The following is a 20,828-nucleotide window of genomic DNA, read 5'->3' as shown; positions in this document are numbered from 1 at the left end:
GAGACTTTGTAGGCCCACTTAGGCCTTTCACTTTATGATTGGGCGTTACGAGCAGACGCATTTATCTGAACTGGCAAGTTTATATCATCTTTGTTGATGCTTATATTTGTATTACTGTTAGACCTAACAGCCTTAGGGTAGTCACCCCTAACTTTTTGCCTGCCTCCCTCCACTTTTTAGATACTGTTTTTGCTGGTTTTAAAACTCTGTGCTTTTTACCACTGCTAATCAGTGCTAAAGTACATATGCTCTCTCCCTTTAAACATGGTAACACTGGAGCATACCCGATTGGACTATTTAATCTACTTACAAGTCCCTAGTAGAGTGCACTATATGTGCCCAGGGCCTGTAGATTAAATGCTACTAGTAGGCCTGCAGCACTTGTTGTGCCACCCACTTAAGTAGCCCCTTAACCTTGTCTCAGGCCTGCCATTGCAAGGCCTGTGTGTGCAGTTTCACTGCCAATTCGACTTGGCATTTAAAAGTACTTTCAAAGCCTAAAACTCCCATTTTTCTACATATAAGTCACCCCTAAGGTATGCCCAAGGTAACCCGTAGGACAGGGTGCTGTGTAGGCAAACGACAGGACATGTACCTGTGTAGTTTAAATGTCCTGGTAGTGTAAAACTCCTACATTAATTTTTACACTGCTGTCAGGCCTACTCCCTTCATATGCTAACATTGGGGCTGCCCTCATAAATTGTTTGACTGGTAGCTGCTGATGTGAAAGTAGTAGGAAGGTCATATTTAGTATGGCCAGAATGGTGATACAATATCCTGCTGGCTGGTGAAGTTGGATTTAATATTACTATTTTAGAAATGTTACTTTTAGAAAGTGAGCATTTCTCTGCACTCAAATCCTTCTGTGCCTTACAATCCACGTCTGGCTGGGTTTAGTTAACAGCTCCCTTGTGCATTCACTCAGACACACCCCAAACACAGGATACTGCGCCTCACTTGCATATATCTGCATTTTGAATGGGTCTTCCTGGGCTGGGAGGGTGGAGGGCCTGACACTTGCATGTCAAAGGACAGTAGCCTGCCCTCACACAAAGGACTGCCACACCCACTACTGGGACCCTGGCAGACAGGATTGAACTGAAAGGGGATCTTGTGCACTTCTAAGCCACTCTTTGAAGTCTCCCTCACTTCAAAGGCACATTTGGGTATTTAGACCCTGAACCAGAACCTGCATCCTGCCAAGAAGACCTGCCTGGCTGCTCAAAGGACTCATCTGTCTGCTTTCTGTGAAGGACTGCTACCTTGCTGTTGCCCTGCTGCCTTGCTGCTCTCTGGCTGTGGTGACGAAGTGCTCTCCAAGGGCTTGGATAGAGCTTCCCTCCTGTTCCCTGAAGTCTCAGGACCAAAAAGACTTCATCTCTAGAAGAAGGACTCCTTGTGTGGTGAAATTCGACGCACAGCCTGCCAGAAACGATGCACAGCCTGCACTGCTGTGAAAATTTCACTGCACGCCGAACCGTAACGATGCAGCCTGACTTCACATCGAGAAGATCGAAGCAGCGCCAGCGTAGCGACTGGAAATTCGACACACAGCTCACCGGATCGACGCACAGCCGAGCCGGAACAATGTGGCCCGACTTCCAGAGAGGAATCGACACAGCGCCTGCTGTGCGGTAGAAGATTCGGTGCAACGCCCACCGAATCGACTCAGCTCCTGTGACTTCATCCTGCCAGTGCAGAAAATCCACGCATCGTCCCCGGGGCGTCCGAAAACTCCATAGCCCGAAGAGGATCCATGACCAAGCGCCGGAAATCGACCCACAGCCGTCCCCACGTGAAAACTAAACGACGCATTGCCGTGTGCGGCCCGAGAAATAGACGCACACCCCTTTGTTTCCATGCATCTCCTCCTCTGCGGCTCTTGGTGGAGATTTTGCACGGTAGCCAGGTACTTTCTGCTTGAAAGGGACTTTGATTGCTCTTAAAAGACTTAAGACACTTTATATCACTTTTACAGTGATAACTGAACATATACTTATTGCATTTTAATCGTTTTGACCTGCATTTATCCAGATAAATATTATATATTTTTCTAAACACTGTGTGGTGTATATTTGTGGTGCTATACTGTGTTGTTGTATGATTTATTGCACACATACTTTACACATTGCCTTCTAAGTTAAGCCTGACTGCTCAGTGCCAAGCTACCAGAGGGTGGGCACAGGATAATTTGGATTGTGTGTGACTTACCCTGACTAGAGTGAGGGTTCTTGCTTGGACAGGGGGTAACCTGACTGCCAACCAAAGACGCCATTTGTAACAATTGCCATATGTGCCTAAACATGCAATAATTGATTCGCTAATTCCCTTTGATTGTTACCTGTTCTGGACCATGAGTTATTGGTTTTTTGTGACGACCCATATATGTTGGTGAGACTTTTTTTTTTTTTGAGTTTGTTTTTTCTTACATCATGATTATTAGCAATGTGTTGTTGTACTATTATGTACTCCATTTTTCCCTGAGTGTATGGTGTCTCCTAATTACTCACAAATGTTGTTGGTCAGACCTTTTGCCTGAGCCAGGACTTTTTCAATAACCATCAGCACTGGGTTGTTGTATAAGTATGTACTCCATTTGTCGCTTGCTGAACTTTTGAATGTCTTACTACCCATCTACAGTTTATCTCTGTAAACATACCAAAGATACTTCTAGAACCACTCATGTTCTAATATTTGTGATTACTGTCTCCTCCCCTGTTATTACCGTTTTCTCACAATCCCATCTTTTTTGTCCAATTACATACGGGCCGTCATTTCAGTCCTTTTTCCATGACCTATATAGTCTTTTAAATCTCGTTATGGCAAGGACGAGTGCACTGTCACTTATTGTGCTAGCTTCACCACACATGTGCTGTAAGTCTCCCTATATTTTTTGACTTTGGCCATTGATTACTCATCTGGCATTTCTGTGACTTTTAGTGATCAAGCATGTGCTCATTGTTCAATTACAGGTGCCTCGTGGCATATTATTGCCTCCTCCACATCCTTCTGACATTTTTACTACCTACTACAAATTGGCTACGACCCAGTGCCCGTAATACAGCCTTTTTGCCCTGGAGCGCTTTCTCTTCTACATCAGGTATTTATTCTACTACACTTAACTTACGAGTCATACTTTTTCATATGACTCCCGCCTTGTATTTTCATTTTTCTTCTAAACTAGTTATAACTTTATTTGCTCATCCCTTGCCTTTGTGGGGACTGCTACTCAATCTGCTTTTCTGGCAATACTGATCTTACAGTTACCGCTTACCCTCATGCATACAGGCAAGTTTAATTAACTGAATCTTCTATTCTTTTCTTTTCAGTTGTTTCCCACACTAAACCTGGATGCTCCCTTTTCCAACTTGTAACTGCACACGGTTGAGACCGACATACTTTTTTCAATTTTCCTTTCTTTCTTGTGGTCATGGATTCTGTCTGACACCTACATGGGGGTTGTTGCCTTGTTTCTCATGATTTTCAGCGGTCACTGGCGTTTTGGTGTGTTGTGACGCTTGTGCACCTTGGGGTGCTTCTTTGTGGTTTGGAAGTCACTATGTGTATACATAATACAATGTATACTTATTTTGGCTTTATGATGTTAATCTTGCAACCTTGAAAAGGTTGTCTTTGATGCAAAACGTGTTGGCTACTTCTATTTGTTCTGGAATAAAGAACATTGACCCAACCAGTATTTCGCTTGACTTGGATATACCTAAATTCTTGTATCTAGTGGTGATGGACTATTCTCAAGGACTTGTGTGTTTGTGCTCCTAATAGACTCTATTGTTGTATTTGTATGTGGGGATTTTCCCTGATTGTTTTGACACTGTTTGGTGGTTCGGTATCACTATCAGTTGAGCTTAGTCTCTTCTGAATTTACTCTATTTCAGGGTACTTGTGGGAAGTGCGGCAGCCTCTATACCACAGCCACCTATCCTACTGCCAGACTTCTGAACATGATCTCTTGATTTGTCTTTTGTATTCATGCAGGTCAATGCCCATCAAAAGAAGGGAATACAGAGAGCCCCAGTAGATGAGTGATTGTTTGTGTAGACTTGTCATGTGTTGTATACTGATGTGCCTTGCCTATTGAACCAGGGACCTAGGACACAACTAGGTGGAATCCACAAACCACTTGCTATGCAGGAGCGACATATGATTTTGTACATTGAACAATCAAGTACTGTTTGTTGTTGTGGTGAGTGTAATTTCTATGCAACAGACCACTACTCCTAAATTTTCCATGCCAAAGGTTAGTTAGTGATGGATCACTGTCCTCTGCCATGTATCTGGGTAAATGTGTAGATAGGCATCTGCCACCCAGAAACTAGTTGTCTTCAGCCTATGATGGGTGCTGGTACCTCAATGCAGTCTGCAATGTGAAGTTGGCCAACATACATGTGACCGTGCTTACATTGTTCTTTGGAAGCAGCTATAGATCACTACTTTCCCTTGGTAAGTGGGGAATGTCCATTGACATGCTTAATATGCCATCACTGCTGTCATCATTTCTTGTGCCTACATGCTAGCATATGTCCCTTTCTCTTTAGAAAACATTTGTAAGCTGCAGTTTCATGCATGGTCTGTCTATGTTGCTGAGGTCTGTTTTCCCTTGCATATATGTGCATGGCAAAGTGTTTGCGGAATAGTACATTTACAATGGGTATACATTTCATGTTGTGCCACATACAGAAGTGTACCACCATTGTTTATTGGCTGACATATACCCTCACATGTCATGGCATGGCAGTTGGCATGAACAACTGCAGTAGCAATGAGGAACATGGCAGGTAGGCCTAGATTTTAGAGCCGGAATGTGAATATCTATGCCCTTGATGTGGCATCATGTAGAAAAGTGAACTGCACATGTGTAATGGGTAAGGTTTGTGCCCTGGCTGCTGGCGTGCTTCATGGAGTGACTTGCAATTATGTTGAAATCACACGAGTTTGGGAGCAGGCATTCATCCACAAACAGACATCTGGGTTTGCATGAGCAAAATGGGGACAGTGATGTAGCTTCCCATTGGGCAACATGTTGAGGGTCTTCTACAAGTACTTGCAAATCTGTGTCTCTCCAACATGCAAAGGACAAATGGCTTCTACTGAGGCACTCAGAGTAAGGGGTGCCATATATTAGTGGTGATTACCCTGTGGCTTGCTGATTCATTGTGTTGTGTATTTTGGGGACATTTCTCCATGACATATTGCACATGATGTCTACTATGTCAATTTCCATGCCACATGTGGCCTTTCTAAGCAACATGAACACTACCTCCATGACTCTATTGGGACAAATATCACTTGATGAAGTGTGCATTGCTGATACGTTTCCAGTGTGCCATGGGCATTTCCAGGTCACCTTCCCCAGGATATTGTACTTTTGTCATCAACATCGCATGATTATTTATCACCATTTCTTAGTGTTGGGCCATAATGTATGTGGCACATAGATGTGTGCATAACCTTGTGTGGGATCTGTGGAAATGCATTTTGCATTGGCCTACTATTGTATGCCAACAGGTGACTGATGTGTGCTCCATGGGACAAAGCTTTGAGGGTGATGTTGTCTCCTAATGTTTGAGTGATTATTGTGACTGTACAACTTCAGTCATGCAATTGTAGTTGTGTTAGATCCTGACTTTCCTGTGGTCAACTGTTGACAGTTTATACGGCATGCATACATGTGGTATGGCACACGTATGGGCCACTTAGATGGAGTTTGTTGCTGGGGCCTACTTGACATCATGGTAATGTATGTTAATCAGAGCTGTTGTTCAAGTGTGATCATGTATATGTGATGACCCTATTTTTCTTTGTATTTGCAGCATCTGCACCGGCAAGCAAAGGAGACGGGGCACAACCAAGAGGTTATCATCTGGCCAAGGGACCTCAGGTCAAGATACCACCGACACAGAGGGACCCAGTTGTCTGGAGGGTGAAGGAAGTGCCACAGCAGAGCCAGCAAAATCATCATCATCGGATTCTTCCCCCAGTGGACACTCCCTAGTGGTGGTGGACCCATCAGGCATCCCCCTGTACCATGCTTGTCCGCCACACCCATTCTATCGCTGTCCTCCTTGTTGCTCCCCACCAAGTTGTCCATGCCCGCTCACTCAAGAGGGTGGGTGTCTCCTTTGCTGCAGGCACCTCAGCCCCCACCCCCTCTGCTGCCCTCAGTGAGGAGGCTATTGACCTCCAAAGAAGTATCTCTGTGAGTCAGTGAGCCATTGTGAATGTCAACCAGGGATTGGCAAGTCAGCTACAACAGACCAATGCATTCCTGGAAGGCATCCATGGTGAAATGGCTGGCCTAGAGAGGTCTTTTTAGGCTCTGGCCTCCACACTGACAGCAGCAGTCACCCCCCACCTTCCGTTTCCCCTACACCTCCCTCTTCCCACTCCAAATGCTTCCTTCCCCATCCTAGCCAAAGCAAACACACACATTCGCACGCAGCCAAGTCAACACACAAGAACAGCACACACAAACACAAGCTCCGCAAAACACACCGGCACACACACACACAACAGCCACCCACAGACACAACAGTCACAACTTCCCTAGACATCCCCACCACTCCTAGCATTACACATACCACATCCAGCAAATCCACAGGCACCACACCAACAGTCACTGACACCCACACCACACCCATCTTACCCCCAGTTACCACCCCAGCAGACCCCCGACATCCACCACAAGCACCATATTTGCAGACACCACCCCAATAGACACACACACATCCACCACTCCATCCCCCAGCACCTCCACCTCCCAGACTCCTAAGACAAACAAACACACTCACTCACCCACACAACAGACACCAGCCACACACAAGCATACTCCCAGAAGCACGCACCCACGACATCCACACCTACTCAGCAGACAGCCACTTCTCAACCTCCAAATCCCGAACCCTTTCTACTGACCACCCCTGTGTCCCTAAAGAAAAATTATGCTTGACCTCAATCTTTTCCCTGTTTCCTCCACTCCAGTCTCAAACCCAAGACGCCCCCACCCAGCTCCCAGCCCCTCCCTTTCAGCTCTAAGGCCTCCCCTATTCCCCCCTGCAAGCACCCATACATCCCCTCAAGAAGAAGCCCACCACTCCCAAAAAGCAGCCCCCCCAAACCCAAGACCAAACACCCCTTCCCAAATCTGACCCCATAACCCCAAGGATGATCCTTGAGGTGACTGCCTGTCCCCTTGATGCCCCTTCTTGTGGAGGTTACATGGCAGTTAAGAGTCAGGTTTTGGCACAATACTTTGCTATAATGCTGCATTACATGGACTGGCCAATGGCCTTCATTCAGATGCATTTGTTCATAATAAACCCAAACTGTTGTTGTTTTATTGGGTACACATTTGTCCTGAAATTCCTTTTCAACCTTTATGTTGTTCCTGAGTAACTTGTGTTGCGTGCCTACTGTTGTGTGTTTTTCAGCCTGCTTGCTGTTCCTTTTGCTGTTGTTTGCAGTATGTGAGTTTGTGTGCAGTGCTGTTGTCTCCCAAGTCAAGGGTATATATTGAATGTATGGACATGTGGGTGTACATGCAATGGTGGTGTCATGGCATTGTGCACTGTTTGTTAAGGTAAATATTTCATCTTGTGCTGTCCAATGTGAGCATGTATGGTGTTAGACTTGACCCCCTGATATGGATAATGTAGTCATCTGATCTGTGTCAGCTTAAGTTTTGTTTGTGCAGACATGGAATGTCTTTAGTTGTGCTAGTTTTGTTTGCATTTGATTGTGCATGTGTCCAGTTAGCTGTGTGTACCTTGCAGCTACTTTATGTAGAAGTATGTCCCATGCAGTTGGAGTTGTATGTGTTTTGTTGACTTGCATTTCCGCATTGTGCAGATAGGCATGCCATTTGGGTCTAGTAGTCTAGTAGTGTTTGTCACAGAAATCGATGTACAGCCATTTCCTGTGCAAATGTTGTTTTATGGGCAAGTGCAAAGTGATATGTGTCCCAGTGCAGCCTTCCTCCCTGAGTGCTCCTGATGTTCCCATTCCAATTGTGCAGGTATTGTTTGCATAGTGATCTTAGTCTATTTGTCTCTCTTTGTATTGTGCATGCCATTGTCCTTCCATTGTGCTGTGATGTGTGTGTCCATTGCAGGGCTATTTAGTGGTAGTGTTATTAGTGTTCCATGCCACATCCAAACATATGTGTTTTGACGAGAGTCCATGGCATGTGTGGAATGTAAGTGTGTGAACTGTTTTTATTGTATTTGTATTTAAGTATTTCGAAAGCGCATTCCGGCCTTAGCATCGAAGCGCTAGAGTAGGTACAGTGAGAGCCCGAGAGAGAGTACCAGCTGCCGAAACAGAAAATTAGTGAGGAAAAAGCCAAGTTTTTACCAGCCTCCTGAAAGTCAGGAAGTTGTCCTCCTTCCTAATGTCCCAAGGGAGCGAATTCCAGTGCTTAGCGCCACCACTGTGAACGCTTTGTCCCACCATCTCGCCCTGCGAGTGCGACAAACTTGAATCAAGTGAGCATTTTTAGATCTAAGTTGCCGACATGGCGTATACCACTGTAGTCTGGCAGCTAAGTAGTCTGCTCCTCCTCCATGTACCGCCTTAAACGTTAAACATAGAGTTTTAAATATAATCTGCTCCGCAACCGGAAGCCAGTGCAGTAGTTTTAGGCTCTTGCTGGCCAAAGCTGAGTGAGGGAGATCTAAAATCAATCGGGACGCATTATTTTAAATCAATTGGAGCTTTCTCAATGACATTTTATCCAGGTCCAGCAGCAGAGAGTTACAGTAGTCCAGTCTGGACATTACCAGAGCCAAAATGACCGTAACTCTCTCCTCGTGCTGCAGATAAGGAAAAATTGTCCTCAATGTTTTTAAAATCCAAATGCTTGTTTTGACCATGGCGTTTACTTGAGGCTTAAAGCACAGACAGTTATCGAAGATAACTCCCAAATTTTTGGTGGCCGTAATGGGGGAGGGAAGCTCCCCACACTCCGATGGCCACCATTGAGAATTCCACACCTCATTACTGGATCCGAAAAGCACAATTACTGTTTTATTACTGTTAAGCTTCAGCCAATTCTGACCCATCCAACGATTGATCTCCCACATACAGTTGCAGAACCGGTCAGCCACTTCCTCCCAGTTTTTCCTAGATACCGGGATGATAAGTTGGGAGTCATCCACATAAGAGGTGAGCATAAAACCGTACGAACGGATCAATTTAGCCAGAGGGGCAACATAGACATTAAACAGAGTCGGGCTGAGCGCCGAACCTTGAGGAACCCCACAAGGCAGACAAAAGGCAGGTGCCCTAAAGTCGTCCCAGCACACAGTAATCGGTCTCTCGCCTAAAAAGATTCCAACATTTTAAGGGCAGAATCTCTAATCCCTGCTTGGTGGAGTTGAGATACCATAATCTGAGGGGAGATGGTAACAAATGCTGCTGAGAGATCCAGCAGGACAAGAACGGCTCCCTGCCCCTCATCCAGCAACCTGCAAATAGTATCGGAGGTTGTCAGAAGCGCCGATTCGGTACTATGGGCCTTCCGGAATCCATATTGAGACCGATCTAAGCTGCCTGACTGATGAAGAAACATAGATAGCTCAGAGTTAATATGTTTCTCGAATATTTTTGCCAAAGTGGGAAGTAAAGAAATTGGTCATAGGTTGTTCAGCTCATGTGAGGCTCGGTCCGGTTTCTTTTTCAGAGGGAAAACCGTTGCTTCCCTCCAGGATGGGGGGGAAGACTCCAGTAGATAATACCTCCTGAAAGACCGGCACAAGAGCCAGAGCAACTAATTCAGGAGCCATCTGTAGAATATGAGGTGAACACAGGTTATTCTGGGAGCCTGACCTAATTCCCATTAGAAGTTCTGTGATCCTATCAGGCAGTAATGGCTGAAAATTAGTGAGCAGTGCAATGTCGATGTCTGAAGTGGAGTTCGAAAACTTAGAAGGACATTGCATCTCAACAGAGTGCGAAAAGTTTGAATGAATGTGTAAAATTTTAGTTTAAAAAAAGGATGCCACTTTATTGCAAAATTCCTGAGGATTATCCAACTCAGAGGACGGAGGGGGTGTAGTCAAGGACCGCACCACCCTAAATAATTCTCTTGGGATTTTTGATGCCCCTCTAATCCTAGCCATTAAATAGTTTGACTTGGCCTCGAAACATGCATCTTTATAGACCTTCAGGACTCTTCTCAACTTATCCTTCTCTACTGAATTAGGAGTTAGCTTCCAATTCCTTTCTTGTTGGGGATATCTCCTTTGTGGTAACTTCAGGTCCTTATTGAACCATGGGCAGCTATTTTTTTGTGTTAACTGACTGAGTCATAGTCACAACTGGAGCAAGTTGATTCAAAGCAGAGTTAATACCATACTTAAAACCGTCTAAAGCAGACAAAGGAAAGCTAGCCGCCACTTCCCACCCAGCAATCAAGGCAGGGCTTAACTGATGCTTTGTGATCTTGTTCCAGTGACGCAAGGAGTTGCATTTCATACCTGTATGTTGACCCGGATATTAATTCCTACATCTATAGATTAAAAGGTGATGATCAGACAACTCCAGAGGGATGTTAGTCACCATCACTTGATCCTCAGGACGGGCAAAAATCCCATCTAAAATATCGCTGGCCGAATGAGTGGCGGAAGTGACTTTAAGATCCCACTCAAAGGTCGCCATAAAATTAACCAAGTCCTTAATATGAGTATGTTGACTCTCATCAAAAAGGAGATTAAAATCCCCCAAAATAATACAGTTTGTGGAAATAGTCAATGGCTCAATAAAATTTGGCCAGTCTTGCAAGAAAGTAGCATGAGGGCCTGGGGGTCGGTAGACTAAGAGTCCTTCCAGAAAAATACAATTTTTCTGACGAATCTTAAAATACAAGCCCTCACAAGTCTTCGATAATGGATATGCGGGCTCCCACTGACAAGTGAAGTGAGACCTACAAAGAATCGCTAACCCACCCCCTCTTCCCGTAGATCTGTCCAGTCTGAAGAAGGAATATCCTAAAGGAGTCGCTGCCATAAAATCAGGAATCAAGTCGGCCTTGGCCCAGGATTCTGTGATAAAAAAACAATCTAACTTATAATAACCAATCAAATCTTCAATTTCTAGCTTGCGATTGGGCAGGGACTCCGCATTCAACAAAGCACAGACCAAAGGGCTCATAGAATTAGCCCTACTTAAGCGAATCCTTTTCCTTTCTCCATAAGGCGGCTCGCCGCCAACTGAGGTCTTAGGTGCCCGACCACAAAGTTCACAAACATTCTCTGTACAATTATATGAGGCCAAAGGTTTCAAATGCTTGCATGAAGAGGCTGCTGCTAAAGAGTGGTTGGTGTGGGATGTATAGGAGATTCGCCTTGGAATAGCCTGAGGGTACACCTTTGTCCTGAAATTCCTTTTCTACCTTTATGTTGTTCCTGAGTGACTTGTGTTGCGTGCCTACTGTTGTGTGTTTTTCAGCCTGCTTGCTGTTCCTTTTGCTGCTGTTTGCAGTATGTGAGTTTGTGTGCAGTGCTGTTGTCTCCCAAGTCAAGGGTATATGTTGAATGTATGGATTTGTGGGTGTTCATGCAATGGTGGTGTCATGGCATTGTGTACTGTTTGTTATGGGAAATATTTCATCTTGTGCTGTCCAATTTGAGCATGTATGGTGTTAGACTTCTCCCCCTGATATGGACAATGTATTCATTTGATGTGTCTCAGCTTGAGTTTTGTTTGTGCAGACATGGCATGTCTTTAGTTGTGCTGGCTTTGTTTGCATTTGATTGTGCATGTGTCCAGTTAGCTGTGTGTACCTTGCAGCTACTTTATGTAGAAGTATGTCTCATGCAGTTGGAGTTGTATGTGTTTTGTTGACTTGCACTTCCGCATTGTGCAGATAGACATGCCATTTGGGTCTAGTAGTGTTTGTCACAGAGATCAATGTACAGCCATTTCCTATGCAAATGTTGTTTTATGAGTAAGTGCAAAGGGATCTGCATCCCAGTGCAGCCTCCTTCCCTGAGTGCTCCTGATGTCCCCATCCCAATTGTGCAGGTATTGTTTGCATAGTGATCTTTGTCTATTTGTCTTTCTGTGTATTGTGCATCCCATTGTCCTTCTATTGTGCTGTGATGTGTATGTACATTGCAGGGCTGTTTAGTGGTAGTGTTGTTATTGTTCCATGCCACATCCATACATATGTGTTTTGACGAGAGTCCATGGCATGTGTGGAATGTAAGTGTGTGAACTGTTTTTATATATGTGATGTTGGTGTGTTGTTGGTATTGTATACCCTTCACTGTCCCTGTGCTGCCTGCGATGGTCAGACATGTGTTTTTGTGTAGTGTTGCGGTGAAGTGTGACTGACCTGCCCAAAGGGAGCATATTGTGACTGTGAATGTGTCCATCTTTCTGTCTGTTTACGACTGTGTACACAATGAGACGTGTACTTGGTGCCCCTAGCATGAGCCTCATACCATGTGGGTGATGGTGCAATTATCTGTCGTAACGGTTGATGAGACAGGTAGTTGTATGTACTTATATTCAGTTTCACCCATGGCGGCATAGATTTTGTTTTCCTTCGAGGATCAGCAGCAGTTGCAGGACATGTGTGATGGGTTCCTTGGCAGCACAGGACGTGTGAGGCTGCTTGCAGCTGAGTATCTCCCTTTATAGTCCCTATTCCCGCCTGCTGGGACATGGTGGTTGGACTGCCACAGTCACATTGGCATTGTGCAACCTCGTAATGTGTTTGGCAGATGGTTATTTAGTGCCAGTGTCAAATTTGTGGTGTTGTTCTATCGGTGGTATGACTCTTCCTATAGTCATGTTTATTCAGGATCACTATATTTCTGCCTTTATCTACCAATTTGATTTCAACTACATCATTTTGCATCAGACGTTCCAGTGCGGCTTGTTCTCCCTTAGTTTGATTTTCCTTTAATCCTTTGTTTCTCTTTTTTGCTAATTTTTCAATGTCCGCAGTTACCAGTTAAGAAAAGGTGTCCATTTTATTGCCGGGGTAAGGAGGGTAGGGCAAAATTCAGACTAAGGTTTTAGGTCACATTGTTTGTGAAAGCCAGAATCTATGCCTAGTTCCTCCAATACCTGTGTCATAGTGAGGGATTCATCTTCTAAATTATACATTAAGTCAAATGCAGTTTTTCTATCTTCCACTTGTGCAATGGTCAGCTCCGTTTCCTGAATTTGTCCTCCATCATTTTTATTGTATTTCAGTGTTGTTTTAGAGAAATATTTAGCTAGTTTGACCCTGCGTAAGAATTTATAAATATCAATTTTAGTTTGTGCATAGTCAGCGTGTTGTTCTGGGCAAAATGTCAAACCTTTGTTCAATACTTGTATCTCTTCTTTATCTAGTTGATGACCTAAGAGGTTAACTACTTAATTGTTCTCTGATTCTTTTTCCTGATGACTCATTGATCTAATTTCTAACTCCGTAGTTGGTATTCCCTTCCTCGTCTTGTTTTCCACTTCCTTTGATCTGTTTCTTGAATCCTCTCTTCCTTGTCCCCGTCCCCTTCTACTGCCTCTTGGTGTTCTCTGGTCTATATACATGAGTCTCATTTCCTCTAAAAAAGCTGTCTTGATGGATACAGTGGATGATCCTTCTCCTTCGCTCATTTCCCCATCCGATTCACTCATAGTGCCATTAAGGGATACATTCAGCTTTTTGTTACCTGAGTGACATTGTTTCTTTAAATTCTCAAATCTTTTCGCAAATGTTAAGATCCTTCCATTTGCGTAGTCTTGCTCATCTCTTAAAAAATGTCTTTCTTTTTGACCCTCTATTTCTGTTTCGTGTTTGTCCAGATTACTTCCTATGATCTTTCTAAGGTTTCTGCTTTCCTCCTCTTGTTTTTTTGCTTGCATTATTGAATCTACTACTCCAATCCGTCTATGAATTTCCTCTATGTCTATCTTTGTCTTTTTTTATTTTGATAAGCATCATCTTTTTAGAACACTGCATGCTGTTCTGCCCCCCCATTCCTCCAGCATCTCTGGTTTAGTATCTGGATGATTTGGCAACGTAAACATTCTCAAGCCGCTTGGATCTCTTCCTACTTGTACATACTTCTCCAAAGTTACGATTTCCCAACTCTTTACCTAGTTTAAGAGCTGTCTATAACACATGAGTTATTAATAAACTAGCACTTTAATGGTCAAAAATATTAACAAACATCTATTGCTTTGGCAGAACTATTACCAGATATGCGAGGAACTAGAAAAGCTGCCTTGCAGAATAGAGCTGCAATTGATTATTTGCTTTTAAAACATGATCATGGATGCTCAGAATTTGTAAGGAATGTGTTGTTTTAATCTGTCAGACCATTCTAAATTTATCCAGTCTCACATTGGAGCCTTGCATGAATTGGTAAAGGGGGTGAAAAGATGTAGACAAAGGTTGGTGGGAGTGGTTTTTTTGGACAGCTCCCTGATTTTGGTCACCTTTGTTGTATTCTAGGTGGGATATTTATGGTAATCTTTATTATAATAATGCTATGTTACTGTGCACACTGCATGCCTAATCTAATATCCATGTTTTGACCTTAGAGAGTTGATTTCAAACCAGTATGTTATGAGAGTCAGTGGTCAAAGGGTGGAGTGTGTTGCTATTTAGATTTGACCATCATTTGAGTTCTGAGATCCCGATAATGTAATGGGTGATGAGTTCACCCAAAACTCACTGAATAGGCATGCACAAGAAGCGGCATTAAGTGGAAATGGTATATACAGGACAGGGCCCGAGTGGGACCAGCAGGAACCACAGCCCTGCATGAACAGGTGGCACAGGCCCCCGTGGAAGATAAGGAGGTGTTGCAGGAGGTGCCAGAGGTAAAAGAGTCACCCAGGAAGTGGGGTGAGTCATTTGAGTCCTTGTCCCCTGAGGACAGGAAGCATGTATGGTCCACTGATGGTTCAGCAAAGTATGTGGAGGCCAAGAGACATTTGAAGGCAGTGTCATAATCCTGTAACCAAGAAGCTGCTTTCTACTACTGGAGAAGGGAAGAGAAGTCAATATTCAGAATTGTATGCTGCATTTCAAGCCTTAAAACAAGAATCACCAGGGAAATGTCACATTTATACTGATTCTTGGTCTACTGACAATGGGCTAGCTACCTGGCTTCCCACATGTCATGCATATAACTGGCAAATACATTTAAAGGCGTGTCAGGCAAAGAATTGTGGCAGGAAATTTGGGAAATGTTACAGCAAAGTACAGTCCCCCTATATCATGTAGATGCCAACTGTCCTACTGAGTCACTAGAACATTGGTTAAGTTCCCTTGCAGACGAAAAAGCCAAAATCTCGGAAGCAAAAGTGGTGACACTGGGCTCTAACTTGGTCGGGATGGCTAAGTGGGCTCACCAAAAAGGCGGACACCTGGGAGAGAAGGCCACTAACAGGTGGGCAGAGATTAGAGGGATGCACATTCCCATAGACTTGATAAAAACTGTAATTATCCATTTCCTATTTGTCAACACACTCAAGAGCGATCTGCCCACAGACCGTCAGAGGTCATGCTGGGGAGAGAAAAGTTGCCGGGACAGTTATGGCAGATTGATTACATTGGGCCAATGCCAATTAGTTGAGGAAGTCAGTATGTCTGCACAGTGGTGAATACTTATTCTGGCATTTTGATAGCATTTCCATGTAAACGTGCTACTTAGTTAAATACAGTTAAGACACTAAACTTGTTGATGTTATACTATGGAGTTCCACTCTAGATCCAAAGTGATAACGGATCCCATTTTCAAGATAAGTTGGTGCAAGACTACTGTTCACAGCATGATATAGAGTGGATCTATCCTGTTTAACCACAAACTGCAGGATTGACTGAGAGAATGAATGTATTGTTGAAGTCTCAGTTGAGGAAATTGTCAGATGAATCTTTGAAAAATTGGAAAGATCATTTAAATGAAGCATAACAAATACTGAACAATAGACCTTTGACAAATGCAGAGACTCCTTTAACGCGAATGCTGACCCCAGCCATACAGGTACAACCTCATGTAGCAACTAATACAATTATGTATTGGGAGACAAACAAAGGAGCATTAGCTCTGTACCAGGCAACACCAGAGGCTGCAGGTCTTGATTTGCATGCTTTTAACATGTACAGACTGAAACCAAGAGATACACTACTCATTAAGACAGAAGGCCTGATACAAATTCCCCTGGAGCATTTCAGATAGATTTCTCCTTGATCTGGGCTGGCATTCAAGGGTATTCAGGTATTGTGGGGGAGTGACTGATGCAGACTATCAAGGCAAGATCAAAGTAATATTTTTGAACAGTGGAGACACTGATTTGATGATACAAGCTGGAGACAGGATTGCTCAAATTATGAGTAATCCATTGTATGGAGGAATAGTCAAAAGGGACCCTGCCCCAGTCCTTCTTCCTGTGGGAGAGGAGGGAAGCTTTGGCTCCACTGATACGAATCCTGGTGCTAAGGTGTGGGTAGAATCTCAAAATTGTCCCCCTGAAACAGCGAAATCATTGCAAAAGGAAAGGACAACAGTCTGTGAGTCATGAAACAAGAAAAGCGGGAACATGTACCAGCTGATAAATGTTACTTGAGAGAATAATCATACTTGTCTCTTTTGCAGATCATACTACAAGGTGCCTTTGTGCAGCATGTACTACATGGAGTGTGTTTGGTCGGGTCCGAGTGGGGTCAGGAGGGACTGAGGGCCCCCAACTCTAAAGTGATCGACCAACAGCACTGATCGACACCTCTGCTTCACCATTCCAGAATGTATGGATATACCTGGCAGAAATTGTGCTTAACAGGTCAGACTTTTGCATGACAAATATGAAAAGCAGCACAGATGTCATCTCCACCTACCTAGTTGCCATTCCAACTTCTGCTAGTGTTTAGCTGCAAATATTTAACGTCATCAATGCAGATGGGGCAGTGGAGGATAGTGACGCTCAAACTCATTTCTCTCCATATGAATATTACCAGATTTGTCATGAAACAACTGATGGTAAGTGGCATAACCTAACTCAAGTGATCACCAACAATATTACCGCATGGTGATGTGTGTTTCTAATTTAACTTGCAACACCAAGAAGACTGGAAAATGTGCCTTGAAGCGTCAACAGTCCCCCCTCAAAAGATCCAATGGGAACAACAAGTGCTATGTCAGAGACAAACTGACAATATATGTAAAAATGTAAATAATATGTTCTGCAAGAATGTAGTGTCTGCTGCTGGTCAGATCAAGCATGTTAAGTTACTTGTTGGATGGTTATTTTCTTGTGGTAATGCCACTTACACCTATAGCCCAGCAAATATAACGGAAGGGGCGTGTGCATTCACATGGCTAGGACTTTTGATGTTTCCACTACACTCAGCATTACATACTTAAAATAAAGAGGAAACAGTTCAACTAAGTGAAGACTGTGATTCAGGAGTTCAGTTATTATCTAGAACAGAATATGTAAGCTTAGGTCTTTCTATGGTAGGAGTCCCAGGATTAGCTGTTTATAACACTTGAGTTATTAATGAACTAGCAAGTGTAATAGTCACAAATATTAATGACACGTCCATTGCTTTGGCAGAACTATTACTAGATATGCGAGGAACTAGAAAAGCTGCCTTGCATAATAGAGCTGCAGTTATTTGCTTTTAAACACAATCATGGATGCTCAGAATTTGAAGAAATGTGGTGTTGTAATCTGTCAGACCATTCTAAATCTACCCAGTCTCACATTGGAGGCTTGCATGAATTGCTAATGGGGGTGAAACAAGATGTAGACAAAGGGTGGTGGGAGTGGTTCTTTGGATAGCTCCCTGATTTTGGTCAGTTTTGTTCTATTTTAGGTGGAATATTTATGGTAATCTTTATTATAATAATGCTATGCTGCTGTGTATAATGCGTGCATAATCTAATATCGATGTTTCGATCTAAGAAAGTTGATTTCAAACCTGTATGTTATGAGAGTCAATGGTCAAAGGGTAAAGTGTGTTGCTATTTAGATTTGAACATCATTTGACCATTGACTCCATTTTGTGCCCTGCTGCAGTTGCAGGGCAGTGCAGGTGTTTTTCCTTACAAAACGTGTTTTTCTCTTCACCAGCCAAGAGTCGGATAGTGCTGAAACATTATGTGGGATGAAGACTTGATAAGAGTTCACAAGGCTGAGACTGTTTTTACCAGAGGAACGTACAAATCTGTCTCAGAACAAACAATATCTCTGGTTTAGTGTCTGGATGATTTGGCAACGTAAACATTCACAAGCCTCTTGGATCTCTTTCTACTTCTACATACTTCTCCAAAGTTATGATTTCCCAGCTCTTTGCCTAGTTTAAGAGCTGTCTATAACACATGAGTTATTAATAAACTAGCATTTTAATAGTCAAAAATATTAACAAACATCTATTGCTTTGACAGAACTATTACTAGATATACAACTTTTATTTGATATTTGGGAAGTGCCTTAATAAATTAATAATTTAGACTAAGAGTACTGAATCCTTTTGGCATTGTGTCCTCCTAGTTTAAGTAAGAGCAATACAGTTGGTAGCCCAACTTTTCTTCTTATTCGATTCTCCGTTTTGAAATGCAGAATTGTCATATGCTTCTGGCTACGACTTGTTTCACTCCTTCTCCATTCCTACACATGGGGTGCTTCTGCAACATTCAATCTTTCCCCAATGGTCGCAATGCAGCGCGCTCACTGTCGGTGCCAGTGTTGGAGATCTACCATTCTCCATATCACTTCCTTTGCCAAAGAACTGAAAGCTGCACTCGAGGGATTTCATGACTTCTCAATTAAGTCTCTTTATTACATAGGCATCAGCACGGCACACAGACCAATTCATTTCGACTTCTAAAGTCTTGTTCACGTACATAAGTCTCTCTTCACTTTCCCTATATATACCTAAGCCCAATGTGCCCATAATGAGGCAATACAGGAATAGCAGCTCATAATAAACATTCAAAAGATACTTTGGCATATTTACATGATTGGAGGCATGTTTATCAATGCTCCAAATCTATACAGCTCATTTTCATTTGACCATCATATCCACTTGGACATCGATCCCATTATTCATAATTCCTGGTTTCATTGTCTTACATGTGGGTGGCTGGTCACAGGACCATATATTACAGACCACAGATGGTAACCCAGGAACCCGGAATGGGCTGGGTAAAAGTTATCAAGAGACTACAATGCCCACTCGGGGAAACAAGCTATTAATAATAATAAGCAGCATGATAAAAACAATATAGAAAACATATCATTTATTAATATACAAACAATTAAATCACATACAAAACTACAAACCCCTATCCCAACCTTAAAATTCTGTAGGACAGAATAAAGTGCTTAGAAATAAAGTGCACGTGATCATAGAAGAACGGACAGAAAAAGGTCCATCAAATAGAAACAAATTCACAGACAAGAAGCCTGTTGTTTCAACTTTCTCCTCATTGAATCAGTAGAACAGGAAATAATCAATCCTCATTAAAGTCCAAGAAAAAAACTACATCCAGGCTCAAAATACTATTGTCGACGTTTCGACCCATCCAATTCTCGGGCTAAATCTGGGCTCACATATGGGTCTTCATCAGGACTAAAGCGATAGGGGTCTGTTAAAACAAATTAATAGTCAATCTTAATCCACTCTTATAAACAATTTCATAATAAATAATTATTTAATATTATGCTGCTACACCACCATTAAAAACAATACTTACACTGATCCCAAATTCCATTAACCAAATCTTCTTCCATAAAACACCACACGTCACATCTAAAAACATACAAACCACTTTAGTGACCAAACCACTAACCCATACAATATTCCTAAATCAACACCACATAATCCATATACTTACCAAAGGTTCCTAAAATGGTACTCCTTATGTTTTCTTTGAAGCCGTTTACTCCACAATAGCACCTTAAAAATAAACATAATTATATCATAAGAACCTCACCCAACAAAAGCCAACTATCTCCTATACAACACACATACTCATTAACATCACTATCCCATATTTATTAATACACAATGATTCCCTTTAACATCCTTATCTGCACACAGCACAAACCCTACTTACAAAGTCAGATCCCCAAGCACCTACCTTGAAAAATGTACGTAGAGGTATCCACACCATAGCAGCCTCAGTCCACATCTAACCGTCAGTAAAGAAAAGCGCTGTTAATTCCACGCGATTAAATATCCTCGTCTGTTTCCTTAAGCAGGCGCAGGTGTGAACACCGTAAATACGGTGTTCCACTCTGGTCCGCCTTTTTTAAAAGATTCAGCAAGCCCTCTTCGGCAACGAAAATGGATTCTCTCTTTCTCTAAACGGAACAGAACGAAGAGGTCCGCTTAATTGGAAACACTCCTTAAGTCCTCTACGACACCCAGAAACACGATGTTCCATTCTGGTCCGCCTTCCTTCAAAAAACTTCATTAAACCCTTCTTCCGGCAACACACGGGCTCTCTCCTTATCACCAAGGAAATGGACAAAACATATTCCTTGCGTCCGCTCCGGCATTAACAAGGGAATAATCAACTTCATTATATACCACGGAAATGGACGAATTCACTCGTTCCATTCCGTACAAACACAGAGACTTATTCACAGACTCTCCTCGGCCATAAAAGCTCACTTTTAGGCCACAACCAAATAAATCAATCAAAACAATAACAACAGAACTCAGTGCCTCGCCTCGTCCTCTGCAAATATGCTGGAGGCTATTGCGTTCTAAGCACCCTCTTCAATCTATATAAGCAATCCTTAAATACACAAGAACTTCACCAAACCTCTAATATTGCCAACAATTATTCAGATATCAA

General features: G+C 42.9%; 1 long non-coding RNA gene across 1 annotated transcript; it reads right to left on the bottom strand.

Annotated features, from left to right (window-relative positions):
• Positions 1-18,812: 18,812 nt before the first annotated feature.
• LOC138297281 (uncharacterized) lies at positions 18,813-20,281 on the bottom strand. Its single transcript, XR_011203997.1, has 4 exons — positions 20,106-20,281; positions 19,860-19,921; positions 19,719-19,774; positions 18,813-19,610 (listed from the first exon to the last, which is right to left on the bottom strand). It is a non-coding gene; the product is annotated as an uncharacterized lncRNA (long non-coding RNA).
• Between the last annotated feature and the right edge of the window lie 547 nt (positions 20,282-20,828).

Source organism: Pleurodeles waltl, chromosome 5 (assembly GCF_031143425.1).
Source record: "Pleurodeles waltl isolate 20211129_DDA chromosome 5, aPleWal1.hap1.20221129, whole genome shotgun sequence".
Classification (NCBI taxonomy): Eukaryota; Metazoa; Chordata; class Amphibia; order Caudata; family Salamandridae; genus Pleurodeles; species Pleurodeles waltl.
Note: the sequence above shows the minus strand (reverse complement) of the source record. Positions and strands in the feature narration are given on the sequence as shown.